We start from the raw sequence: 14,596 nt of genomic DNA, 5'->3' as shown, positions 1-14,596 counted from the left end.
TAGATAGATAGATAGATAGATAGATAGATAGATAGATAGATAGATAGATAGATAGATAGATAGATAGATAGATAGATAGATAGATAGATAGATAGATAGATAGATAGATAGATAGATAGATAGATAGATAGATAGATAGGTAGATAGATAGATTGATAGATAAGATAGATAAGATAGATAAGATAGATAGATAGATAGATAGATAGATAGATAGATAGATAGATAGATAGATAGATAGGTAGATAGATAGATAGATACATTGATAGATAAGATAGATAAGATAGATAGATAGATAGATAGATAGATATAGATATATATAGATATAGATATATATAGATATATATATATATATATATAGATAGATAGATAGATAGATAGATAGATAGATAGATAGATAGATAGATAGATAGATAGATAGATTGATAGATAAGATAGATAAGATAGATAAGATAGATAGATAGATAGATAGATAGATAGATAGATAGATAGATAGATAGATAGATAGATAGATAGATAGATAGATAGATAGATAGATAGATAGATAGATAGATAGATAGATAGATAGATAGATAGATAGATAGATAGATAGATAGATAGATATAGATATACAGGTTAAAGATGTATATATATATACTCTGAAAAAATTAAAGGTCAAAGTAACGTTATAGTTAGGTGACTTTGTCAGTGATAACATTAACCTTTTAAACCAAAAAAAACACTGAAATTTATCAGTCACAGTTAGCAGCGCTAACTATAACTTGCACCCCTCCAAGCACCACCCATTTATGACATCCTTCATAACATGGCATTGTAGTGTTGTTCCTATATTCCCAATAGGCTCTGCACATTGGAATAGTATATCCTATAGATTAGACGTAGGACTGAGGTCGACTAGGTCTCTATCGAATATACTAGACTTAATTGTGTGTGCCAGCAAGCTCAGAGGTCACTAGAAACTTTCTCGAATTCACAAGAAGGGATTAGTCTCCGACAACCGCATAAACATGACAACTTTGTTTCCCCAAGATAAAACGTATCTTCTGAGTCGTGGAAACAATAGATAGATATTTCACTTAGTCAATCGTGCATGCTTCGTTTCACTAGAGGTGCAGAGAAAGTAGAAAGACGGGTGTTTTCAATAAAAGGATTTATTGAACGCTTCTTTTATCAAGCATGAGAAATTAACTGCTACAATCGTAAAACTGGTTGTGAAATATAATGCATACAGTAGAAATAGTAGAATAAAATAATACTGTAAGAGCATTGTATGGTTCCTAAACCATAGATAAATAATACATAAATAATAAAGGCTAATAGTACTCAACTGGTGCTTCTAAAATACGCCTACCCCGGTGTACCTAACCTAAGCTTAGTATGAGGAAAGAAGTAAGTGAGGTGTAGCATAAATTTAGTATTCTTATGCCAAGAATCTGCCCAAGATTTCTCTAAGGGTCTAATGAGCTCTGTACCTTAGTTTAGAATGAAGAAGGTCAGTCTCGGGACTCGATTTCCCAACAACCCGCAAGGGTAGCTTGGAAACACTGGAGCTGGATTTCTCTGCAGGAGAAAAGACAGCGTCTCTCTCAGTGCGTCTGCTGGAGGGTCGTCTTACTTCGGCACTTGCTGCAACAGGGCACGTTGGGCAAGTAGATAGTCAAACTGCTTCAAACCACTGTGTGTTTGCTTGGGCGAGTGTGGGCATATTTATACCGTGAAGGTGCCGAGTTTGATGTGCAGTTGGGCATAGTAACGTCATCAAAGAGTCTCAGTTCTTTGACAACTCCATGAGTTCTTGGACATATCAATATTCAAGCAAGGGGAAGTCCCTGGCTGCTGAATCTGAGTTTTCCAAGAAATCGCCTAAATATGGTTATGATTTCTATGCATATATAAAGATATGGTGATTTATACCTATATAAGGGCATGAATCGGGAAACTTACAATAAGGTCCTAAAATAATACATAACACCCACTCCACGTTATCATGTTCATCTAAGTTCAAGCACTAAAACATATAATCTAGAGCATGTGTTTACAACCCCCCAAAAATCATATAAAATGCATTTGAAATGGTTGTACACGAAAAAATTTAGCATTTTGTATAGTACACATTTAAGGGAAATGACTTCATTGTAAGCATATGATATGATATTAGCAATGCTAACTGAATGAATCACAAACATTACATTTATGAAATGGCTCTTAGTTACAGAAGAAAAAAGATTGAGACCATCCCATAGCACAATATACAAACTGTTTTGGTTTGTGGATTAGGCTAATATTGTTTCTAGGAAGTGTTAAAGGAATTTGTGTTCTCTAAGAATAGTTCTACTTTAAGCATATTACTTTTTTTGTGGCAAAGTTCATTTTGTTTTTTGGAAAAAGTCAAATAAATCTGTCGTAAAAATAGAGTTCCACACTTGGTAGCTTTGTTTTGAGAAAAAAAAAAGAAAAGTTGAAGGTCGAATTTTCAGAGTTCGAAAGAAAGCTGTGTGCTAATTTCAAAAGTTATTCTCGGTGTCAGGAGAAAACATTAAGTCATCAAGGCTGGCAAAAAAATCGTCTACAGCAGTAGGTGAAAGTTTGACTACTTCATTAAGAAGGTCAATTGTGCACAGATGTGAAGCATCGCCGTCAGCATCAGCCGCGTTAGCAATGTTGTTCATAGCAGATGGTACCTTGGTGCCTGATGGTCCACGTATCTCACTTCCAGTTGGATTTGCCGGTGAGATCTAAATGAATGCCGTCATCAGGATTGGTAGCCGCTGGGGGCAACACAACACATGAGCCGTTACCGGACCCAGTAATGTGTCAGCAACCGTGGCATAACCGATGGTAATGTTAGATAGACATCTAACACGCATTCCTCTCCACAAAGCAGGCATCGTAGAACAGGTAAGATGCAATCTTGCCAGATCGGTCTGAATGACAGGAACCATGTGTTATTCAGATCTCTCAAACGAGCCAAGCCATAATCTGTGTTATTCTGTAACGGTATCTCATAGCCTGCAGCTCATTTTCCATGCTGGCTTGGGTATCGCCGGTGACCGGATGTGCCATAACGGAGCAGGAGGAATAAAAATAAGATCCCTGCTACAAGTCCCACAATGAGAGGCAGACCGCCGAGAATGTATGACGTTACAATGCACACTTTTACAATGCATACCTTTACAACGCATTTTTTACAACGCAACATCCATTACAACACATGCCATTACAACAAATTTTTAATAACTACCTTTACAACGCATTCCATTACAACGCATACTACCTTTACAACGCATACCATTACAACGCATACCATTACATTGCATGTATGGTAAGTATTGGATAGTGTAATTACTATTCTAACTCCAGGGGGTGCAACAGTAGGATAAGTGTTGGATAGTGTAGGGGTAAAAATTACTATTCTAACTCCAGGGGGTGCAACAGTAGGGTAAGTGTTGGATAGTGTAGGGGTAAAAATTACTATTCTAACTCCAGGGGGTGCAACAGTAGGGTAAGTGTTGGATAGTGTAAGGGTACTATGCGTTGTGAGGGTATGCTTTGTAATGGTATGCATTGTAATGACTGCGTTGTAATGACATGCGTTGTAGTGGTATGCGTTGTAGTGCCGTGCGTTGTAATGGTTGCGTTGTAATGGCATGCGTTGTAATGGATGTTGCATTGTAAAAGTTGCGTTGTAATGGTATTGTGTTGTAAAAGTTGCGTTGTAAAGATTGTTTCCCACCGCCGAACACAGAGTGGACGAAGTTAGAAAAAATGCCCAGGAATGCTTCAAAGAGTGCTAACAGTCCCAAAAAAATCATCTTAAATACATGTGCAATACCGCTGGTATCAGACATGTTAAAGATACGACCTAACATTTCTGCGAAATGTACTGGCCAGTTTGTTGATAATAATGCATGTATCTCTGCAGAAGTCCTTGCAAATTGCAGATCATACGTCTCTTTGGAAGAGGTCAGTGGCACAGTTTTTTGTAAAAGAATGGCTTTCATTTTGCTTAAATTATCAATTTGTATAGAAGAGATGTTCAGGGAAGGCCATTGTGGCGAATTCCCGTCTGTCTTGGTATTAGGAAACAATACTTGCATACAGCAAGTGACCCTGGCTAACACAGTAACGAGATAGCTTATTCCTGGCATCATTGCACAACAGCTGTGATCATTTAACATAATGTAGCTACCATTGGAAAGCTGCCTGAAAATTGGATCTATCACCGCTGTGGGCGAACCCTGAAGGTGGCAAGAAAGATTATTGGAAGAACCTTCGCAGGCTCCGTGTAAATTAATACCTTGACACAATAGTGTACTGCTTAGTGAGTTTTCACAATTCTTAGCACTAAGAAATACTTCCTTTCCCCCACTCCAACATTTGTGTGTGTATGGTAAATCCCAGGTCGACCTAATGTTTTCTTTACCCAACCTTTCATACAGGCCTGCTGGTATGTGTTTTAAGCAATACTGAAACTGGAAATTCGTCACTGGTATTGTGATGGTGCCATGTACTATCCATTCAACTGATGGTTTCTCAGAAACGGTCAATGGTAATTTCTCCAGTTTTTCAATGCTCAGCACCGTATAGTCTGCCCCCCTCTGTTCCAATGAGATTTGTTTATCTGTAAGGTTAAATACAGTAAACAGTGACATAGTGTTGATTAGATGCCAAGGCACATAGCCTAAACAAAGGTTTTGCAACATCCAGCCTAATAGCATTATAGAACTTAATTGAGACTGGCCATGTTGTAGCAGTGGCAAGTCCTGTTCCATTATTTCTATGGCAGATGATACAATGCTGTCCAAAGAATACATTCAGGACGACAGAGTTGTTAACCCATTGTCAACTACAGAGACTGATTTCTCTAAATTAATATGATCAATTTCTTGTATTCTTTCAGCTGTTTCAATTTGCATGACTTTCCATGCTTCATTGTATGCAGCGTATATACCGGCAAATATGAAACGTTTATGACGTGGATTACGAGGTCCCAGTAAGAATTCTCATAAATCCACGCCATCTTTAAGCAAAGATACGTGTTGTTTTATTTCTGTAAGTTTAGATCTCTGGAGCCACTCAAGGCATAGTTTTCCTACACTATCATTTGTTATTATCCCTGGACTGTTGTCTTTGGATATATCTTGGATCTGGCCGAGTTACTGTGAACCCTTGTGTCTTGTTCAGGAATCTATCTTGACAGTTATTTGTGTCTGTGGGCCAGATTAACCATTTTTTCCATTCATGATTTGTTCTGTTCTGTTGTAAAATATCATTTACGTCTACCTCCTCATCTGAAGTTAAATTACTATCAGGTGTGGGCTAAGGTATGGACGGTTTGTTTAAATCTTTTATCTTAGCAATGCCAAGACTAGGCCTGGGCGAAGCACTACGCTACGCTCGCGGAGTTTGCGAAGTTAGCGCAACTTCGCACTACGCGAGCTGCACGTAGCACAGTGCGAACACGCGTAGTGCAGCGTAGCGTAGTGCAGCGCTCATTTTTTTCTTGTTCGCGGTCCTGAACGTCATGTTCGCGACCGCGAGCAAGCAAAATTACATCCCGGCGAGATTCTCAACGCGGGGAAGTAAGATTTCTCATTGTGAGTGGTTGCGCATGCTCGCGACCGCTCTCAATGAGAAACTACCAGTTCGCGTTGAGAAAGCTGCAGCTCGAGTAATAATCTACTCGAGCAGCAGAAAACTACAGCTCGCACTGTGCAAGATGCCGTTTTCAATGATTGCACAGTGGCGGATGCTTGTCTGCACTGTGCAATCATTGAAAACACATCTTGCACAGTGCAAACATGCTAATACGCAGCTCGCGTAGTGCTACGTGAAGTTCGCGTAGTGCGAAGTGCACTTCGCGTAGCTTCGCGTAGCGCTACTTCGCGAACTACGCCCACCCTTAGCCAAGACAAGATGTCTGTTGAACAGTGTCATTTAGGAATATCATTTGTTCTGTGATGATGCAGGCTCTGAACAATGCTTCTAAACCTTGTACCTGCCAGTCGTTTGTGCCCCAAACAGTTTTTGTCTCAATGTTGTCTTTCCAAAATTCAAAGCCTAAGGTAGAAAATTGAGCATAAAAGGTTGCAGCACAAATTTGCTTAGTGTTTGTCAACATACTTTTCATGCCTGTCTTATTCATATTTTTAAATTAAAAACTTTCTGGGTGTGTAACATTAAAACCTTTAAAATATGGAAATTTTCTAAGAAACATTTTAGAGCTACCTTTTGGTGGAGTTGGACAATGTTCCCATTGATCATAAGTTAAAACATTTCTAGGGTTTGCAGATTTATGCAAGTAATGATGGCCAAAATGATTAAAACAATACATTTCTTCATAATTTGCTGAATCGTCTAAGTATTCATGTTTTGTAAATTTTGCTGACATTTCAAAGTCTGCCATCATGTTATTAACAGTCTCAAAGTCCCAATCATCAGAAATGGTGGGTGAAACAAAATCACTCAAGGAAACTTTAAACTGGTGGGGAATTTTCAGCAGCTGGACATGGCCATAAATGTCATAATCAGTTGTATCCCAAGCTATTCCACCAGGTAGAGGAACCGCTGTGATGTTCACTGATGAAAGGTCTCGTTGTTCACGATGAGATGATTTGTGTGGTTTCAGGAGCAAGTTGATGTTGTGCTGTGTCCATTTTAATGTGCTTTCCATCTATCAGCTTTCCCAAACTTAACACAAGAATGAGCCATAGCAGGAGATAAAGTACACCTAACACAATCCAAAGTTCAACCCAAGGTGAAACCAGATATGTATTTGTAAGCTCTTGACCAATTTCCTTTATTTTTTCCTTGAAAGTTTTATTTGCTGGCGTAGTTTCAGGTTCACTGGGATCCTCAGAAAAGTTATCGAAGTTGATAAAGCAGCCAGAGGCAGTTCTGTCAATTGTTGGTATTGCATCCGTATTCTTTGAAATCGCTGGAGTTGCTTGTTCCCTTGACATGTTTGTATAGTCAGATGCTACATCATTGTAGACAGGAGTTTCTTGACGAACTGTTATTTGGGTTTCAAGAGGCACAAGTTCCATGGCTTTATTGCATGGTCCTTCTTTTCTCACTTCAGAATCTTCAAAGGTGATAAGTCTTTCAGTTTCAACCTCTTGGATAGTAGCAAGATTTGGTCGTCTGCTACATCTTGGGAGTCCACAGGGCCTACTACTTATTAACGGCCACATGGTGTGGTTTTACCAGGTCAATTGACAAAGACCGGTTCTCCTTTTTTCCAGCAAGGGGCAGCAGTAGTACTGTTCTTGATTCGTGGATTGCTAGTACAGGTACTGGTTTTCTGTAAGAAGGCCCAAATTCCTTCTTGTCCGCTATTTTCTTCCTGACCAGATCCCCAATCTTTGGAATCCAGACAGGTCTTGATGGGACAGGTGGTTTTTCTTCAGTGGTCGTTGGCTTTTCGCTGGTATTGCTTAGACTTCTTCTTGTTTCATTTAAGTCCTGTAAAACAGCCAAACGGTCTTTGATATCAAAGGGTTTTCGTTCCACCACTGAAGTGTGATGATCGAGGTCTTCAACCAACATTCTAGTACCAAAAATAATTTCATATGAAGTGATTCCACCCAGAGAATTTCTTGGCAGGTTATTAAGACTACGTTGGACATTTATTAGATGTTTGACCCACCTATCACCAAAACCTAATGCCCTAGCTGTTATAGATTGCTTTATGTCACGGTTTTTTCTCTCCACAACCGAATTTCCCTCAGGATGGAATTGACTCGAAAATCGCAATGCAACGCCCAAACTGGCCATGGCCTCCTTGTAAGCCCTAGAGCTAAACACAGGACCTTGGTTAGAGTGTAGCGTGTCGATTGCGCATGTGCCGATAAAGACTCGCAAATCTTTTATAACTGTTCAGGCGTCAGCTGAGCGCTGAGGCCACATCCAAATGAATCTTGTGCATGAATCCACTGTGACCATGATATATTTATAGTTGCCATCCCTTTGTAAAGGACCACAGTGGTCCAGGTAAACACACGCTAGTGGTTTATCTGAAATCAGAAGGGGCGTCTTCGCCGGGCGTTTCACTATTGAAACTTTAATTTTTTGGCATATTTCACATTCCAAAACATAGTTTCTGGTTTGTTTCCTCATGCGTGGCCACCAGTATTGCTGTTTTAATAATGAAACTGTGGCTGAAACACCTGCATGTACTTGAGTGGAAAGCGATTCGGTAGTGTTTTACCACTGTCTTTTATTGAAGCAGGGACTGCTTGCATTATTTCGCTGTCTATTTTCGTTTTTGAACGAGTAATTGCAGCTACGGAAGCCGTTTGCACAGCTGCCTTTGCGGCTTCATCAGCCAATGAATTGTCTTCAACGTGAACGCCATCACGCTGATGGCTCAGTGTATGGATCACATGAGTCTTTTGGAGTTCTTTCTGTAAAAGAACTACTTGTTCCCAAAGCATTTTTATCTTGATTGTGCCACCCTTTGCATCTTTAAAACCATTTTGAACCCAGGTCTGCAAATATTCATTGTATGACTGGACGCAGTAATCCGAATCGCACACTATGAGTGTGGGGAATTCGCGATCGGTATTTTCCAGGGCCATCTTGAATGCTTGGAGTTCAGCTCGCTAAGCTGTACAGTCTCCTAGTGATTGAGTTTTTGTTACCCTAGGTCTGAATTTACCATCGCGCCAGCGACCTTTAACAATTGCGCACGCAGCACTGTAAGCTTGTTTGCCCCCAATCGCGGGCTGTGCTGATCCGTCTGTATAAATTATACAGCCATAATGTTCTAGAGGTAGAATTTCAGTAGGCAGAGGACATTCTTGTTCAATTTGGAGAAATTCTTGTGTCTTCAAGTAAGAGTCAAGAACGTATTCAAAGTCTGTTGCAGCAAGAGAAGTAACCCATTGTATCCATCTTGGATGTAGAGCTTTTGCATTTGGAATGCTTGCCTTCATCACTGCCTCTAAGGCCGGTACAGGTGTAAGACTTTAATGCGTTTACCCTGTGCTAGGGCTCTCTCCGTTGCTACTGCAGTCTGAACCGCTGCCAGAATTTTTTCTGTTGAAGTGAGTTTCATTTCAGCTTGTGTGTACAAGTGTGATTTGTAAGCTATTGGTACCTTTTCACCTTCGTTAAAGGTTAGGTATGTGAATCTGCATCTCCCTGGGATGATTCGGATAACAAGGTTGCGTACATTGTCGTGTGTAATTCAGAATGTAAGTTCTTCCAAAGTTTAGGAATCCTAGAATTGACTGTAAGTTTTTCAGCGTTCTTGGAGTTTGGAGCAGCGCACATTTTTCTAAAAAGTTTGCTGCCAGGTTTTTGCCTTCACTTGAAAGTTCGTATCCTAAGAATAGGACGTTGAGGTGGGCAATTCTTGATTTTTTAAAGTTGAATTTGTACCCATTAGAGGCGAATCCAAGTATTATGGTGTTCACCCTGTTCAAGTGCCTGTCCAAATCATCATCTGTAAGGTAGATGTCATCGACATAAGCTAATGCCTCATCATCATACGTTTGTAATAACTCTGTTACTCAGGCTGAAAATAGCCCAGGACTGTTCTTAAATCCCTGGGGGAGACGACAGAAGTGTTGCTGTGTCCCCATTATTGAGAAAGCGGTCAAGTGCCTGCTTTCTGGTGCAATGTTTTGACAGTAGAAACTGTTTGAAATATCTAAAGTAGTTTTATATTTCTTCCGAACAATATTATTCATTAGTGCTGCACTGTGTGAATTTTGTACTGCAAAAGTTTTGCAACAAGTTTAAATATTTAGTTTAAATATCTGTAAAGTTTAGCCCCTTCGATGCTCATGACGAGCTCAGCTCGTCATGAGGCACAGTGGAGCTGTGCTGATGACGAGCTGAGCTCGTCATGCTCACGGGGCTTTCCAATAATTCAGCACTGGAGGAAAATTGCTCTAGCAGCCAAGGTGCTAGATATCTGTAATCCAAAACTAGACAATATGTTTCGTCTGGTTTGGAGACAGGAAACAAAGGATTGTTCATTGACGAGGTGTATGTTTCAAACACCCCTTGGTATTCAAGTTGATCTTAGATCTCTCTGACTTGTTTTTTAGCTTCCTGCTTAATTGGATACTGCCTCTGAGCAGTTGATTGATTTTTTTACTGAATTGTATGGTGAGGAGAGTCCTCATCCCATCCCACATGATCTTTATATAATGCTGGAGCCTGGGCAACAGCCCATTTTCTGGCATAGGTGTATTTTTTATAAATAGAAATATGATTAGAGAAGGCTGGCATAATAATCTCTTCACCATGTGGGCACTCCCTGACAAATTCAGGTGGCCAGTCTTTTTCAGCTAGAAGAATGTCATAACCTTTAGATGATTTTTCCCAAAAGAGTGCTTTTATTTTCCTAGTTATATCCCTCTCTATTCGGAGTGTTATTTCATATAACGTATGGGGTACACTAACCCTGGTGTCTGCAGTTTCAAACTGAGTGTATTCATTCAGATCCACTGTCTCCAGATGATCTTTCAGGATCCTGCGAGCTATGGTGACCTCTGCTGCGCTGTCCAGCATTGTCTTGGCCCACTCCCCGTTTTTCAGTTGTGTCCTCAAGATCCTCGACATGTCTGATTTTAATACTTGCTACCTTCTTTTTGGAGAATTGAGTTTTCTTATTTTTTGGAATGTGCTGATCGTCTTTGGACTTCACGCGTTCTTCCTGACCGTCCTCTTCTTTCTGATTTCTGAGAGGAAGTCTGAAAGGTACGAGAGGAACGTGTATCAGTATCTTGATATCTATCAGGTTTTCTCAAATTATCCCTATTTCTGAGGTTATACCTCTTTTTAGAGGGCTTCTGTGGAGTAGACCTTCCTCTGGACTGAGAAGGCTTCTCTTTAGGTAGTGACTGTCTACTATTTTCCCATTTCTTTTTAGGAGTAGTTAGATTGTTTTTGATAAAAACTTTTTCAGGATTTTCTATTAGTTCAGGCTTTACAGGTTTCCCTCCCAAACTATCTCTTCCTAGTTCTTCATAGGATTTTTCAATAATTCTGGCAAGTTCATGCGGTTGCTCAGTAATATCGAGTTCTTTTAATTTCTGGCGGATTGCCACTGATGCTGCTTCACCTTTAATGTTAGCTAATAAGATAGCTGAGACCTGTTTGAAATCTTTCAGTAATTTCATACCTAGATTCAAGGCCGGTTCTCGACCGATTTCATTTTGAATCTGTCTCAGAACGTCTGGTATTACCACCGTAGACGGGACACCATGTGTTTTTGTGTAGATTGAAGCAAACACTGTACCTCAAGTGTCACAGTCCTCCACGTGTGGTGCAATCCCCATTGGTAAACAGATTGTTAGAATCCTGTGTTTCTCATGAGGTGTACTATCGGGAAATACTGCCTCTATGTGAGTAATTTTCTGGGCTAACCAGAATGGAATTTGTTCCCTTTTCGCGGGCAACTTACAGATTACTGACTGTATAGTCTGTGGTGTGATTTTGTTTGTGTTCCCCTGATAAGGGGTGTGGTGTGGAATTCTTATAGCAGGTTGGACTGTTAAAGTCCGCATGACATATTGAACCAATTGTTTATGTATTTTAATTAATTGTTTTAGCTGAACTAACAATTCTACATCTGTCATTCTTTCAATGTCAGGATGTGGTGTATAGCTGGCTAGTACCAGCCATGTAGCTCCTGGTCTACCTAATGAACCGAGCCTGGTAATGTGATTTTGATGTTGTAGGGCGCCTTTAAACCAGAGCTGATGCTCTTGGTAAGTTAGTGGAATTTCAATGTCCTCGAAAGGAACGTATTCCGTTGGAGGTTCCTCTATCTTATAGTAGTGGAACACATGTGTTGTTGGATTTGCCTATGGAAAGACAATCCATGAATAGAATACCTCTGTCTGCCGATATTCATGTGCCTCTATGACAAATATGACTCTACCACCTCTTGCTGATAGGCCATTTTCTATAAGCTTAATAGCTATAGTTTTCCTCACGTTTTCCGGGATGATTATAGCATACGGGTCATTTTGTTGGAGACTTGTCTCGTCTAAACCTGGTCGAACTGCAGTCCTTGCAGCTCCACTGTTCTCTTCGTCGCTATCTTGCATTTTGTTGCAAGTTTTGCAGAGAAAGTTTCAAGGAAATAAACATAAGTTGCACAATATTTTTGGAACACTGTATCCTTCAACTTTGAACAAACCCAAAACTAATACATAGGATTTTTCGTCCTACTCAGTTTATGGCGGATATTTTATCCTTTAACCCACTCCAGACGTCTATTGGAGTTTTTCCGGGATAAAGGGGTCTCTGTGAAAAGCACGACTGAGTTACTCTAGCATCTAGCATTAAATTAGTGCTTTACCAAACGTTGGGCGCTATGTAGTGTAGTTCCTACATTCCCAATAGGCTCTGTGCATTGGAATAGTATATCCTATAGATTAGACGTAGGACTGAGGTCGACTAGGTCTCTATCGAATATACTAGACCTAATTGTGTGTGCCAGCTAGCTCAGATGTCACTAGAAACTTTCTCAAATTCACAAGTAAGGATTAGTCTCTGACAACCGCATAAACATGAGAACTTTGTTTCCCCAAGATAAAACGTATCTTCAGAGTCGTGGAAACAATAGATAGATGTTTCACACAGTCAATCGTGTATGCTTTGTTTCACAAGAGGTACAGAGAAAGTAGAAAGACGAGCGTTTTCACTAAAAGGATTTATTGAACAGTCTTCTTTCTCAAGTATAAGAAATTAACTACTACAATCGTAAAACTGGTTGTAAAATATAATGCATACAGTAGAAATAGTAGAATAAAATAATACTGTAAGGGCATTGTATGGTTCCTAAACCATAGATAAATACATACATAAATAACAGAGGCTAAAAGTACTCAACTGGTGCTTCTAAAATGCGCCTACCCCGGTGTACCTAACCTAAGCTTAGTACGAGGGAAGAAGTAAGTGAGGTGTAGCATAAATGTAGTATTCTTTTGCCAAGAATCTGTCCAAGATTTATCTAAGGGTCTAATCAGCTCCCTACCTTAGTTTAGAATGAAGAAGGTCAGTCTCGGGACTCGATTTCCCAACAACCCGCAAGGGTAGCTTGGAACCACTTTAGCTGGATTTCTCGGCAGGAGAAAAGACAGCGTCACTCTCAGTGCGTCTGCTGGAGGGTCGGCTTTCTTCAGCACTTGCTGTAGCAGGGCGCGTCGGGCAAGTAGATAGTCGAACTGCTCCAAACCACTGTGTGTTTGCTTGGGCTAGTGTGGGCATATTTATACCATGAAGGTGCCGAGTTTGACGTACAGTTGGGCATAATAACGTCATCAAAGAGTCTCATTTCTTTGAAAACTCCATGAGTTCTTGGACAAATCCATATTCAAGCAAGGGGAAGTTCCTAGCTGCTGAAGCTGAGTTTTCCAAGAAATCGTTGTGGATTTTCGGAACTAGTGGAAGTAGCCCTGCCATATTTGGACTGCATGAGCTATGCCTTAATATGGTTATGATTTCTATGCCTATATAAGGATATGGTGATTTATACCTATATAAAGGCATGAATCGGGAAACTTTCAATAGGGTCCTAAAATAATACATAACAGCATGTTCTATGACACCATTTATGACATCACTGATGACATCTCAAATGACATCATTGACCTGTGAGGTCATAAGCAGTGCATTGCAGGGGTGAAAGTTATAGTTAGCACTGCTAACTATAACTGGTGAATTTCTGTGTTTATTTTAGTTCAAAATGTTGCTGTTGTCACCGACAAACTCCCCTAACTATAACATTAATTTAACCTTTGTTTTTTTCGGTGAATTTCCAAGGGTTTTTTAAAAACAAAAACGGATCTTTTTATCCCACCTTACTATAATGTTACTTCAACCTTAGTGGTTTTTTTTTGAGAATTACTAGGGTTCTTTTAAGTAATACTTAATTACGATACATAAATCTGTATCCCCCGCGCAGACCTGCGACCAGGCCCTGTAGCCAACTCCTCTCCAACATTCAGCCACCCGCACTCTGGCCATGCACAGTGGAGCGTTAGCCATAGGGCCTGGCCCTGTGGACCCCTTCCTCATGGACATTTGCTTTCTTTAATTGAAGGACAGGGGGTTGTGCGGTCCCCATCCCTGAGTCAAATCCAGCCCTGAGGACCCTATCCCCTGGAGCCACATATTTACCTAAAGGGGATGGGACCAAGTGCCCCCCCCCCTCCCCAAACCTTGTTAGACCTTGGGACCCCATCCACCAGGGTCACTCTTCCGTACCCATCCCCAGAGACTCGGCGTGCTCGTTTGGGGGAGGGGGCATGTGGCTCCTCTCTCTCATGCCTCGGGAACTGGCATGCTTGCCGTGGCCCCCTCCTCCCCAGACGGATTTCAGCCCCAGGGACCACATGCCCGGGGCCTAACATAATTTTTATGTGAATGGAGGCACACCGCTCTCCTCCCAGGGCCAATTTTAGCTCCGGGGACCCTATCCCCCAGAGCCCGGAAATATATTCAAAGGTGAGGGGACACACTGCTTCCCTCCCCAGGCCGATTTCTACCCTGAGACCTGCCAGTATATTCAATGGGAAGGGGGACACATGCGGTCCTCTCTCTCCTGGACCAATTTCGGCCCTGGGTACCCCTT

This window comes from Lissotriton vulgaris, chromosome 2_1 (genome assembly GCF_964263255.1).
Source record: "Lissotriton vulgaris chromosome 2_1, aLisVul1.2, whole genome shotgun sequence".
NCBI classification, from domain to species: Eukaryota; Metazoa; Chordata; class Amphibia; order Caudata; family Salamandridae; genus Lissotriton; species Lissotriton vulgaris.
Note: the sequence above shows the minus strand (reverse complement) of the source record.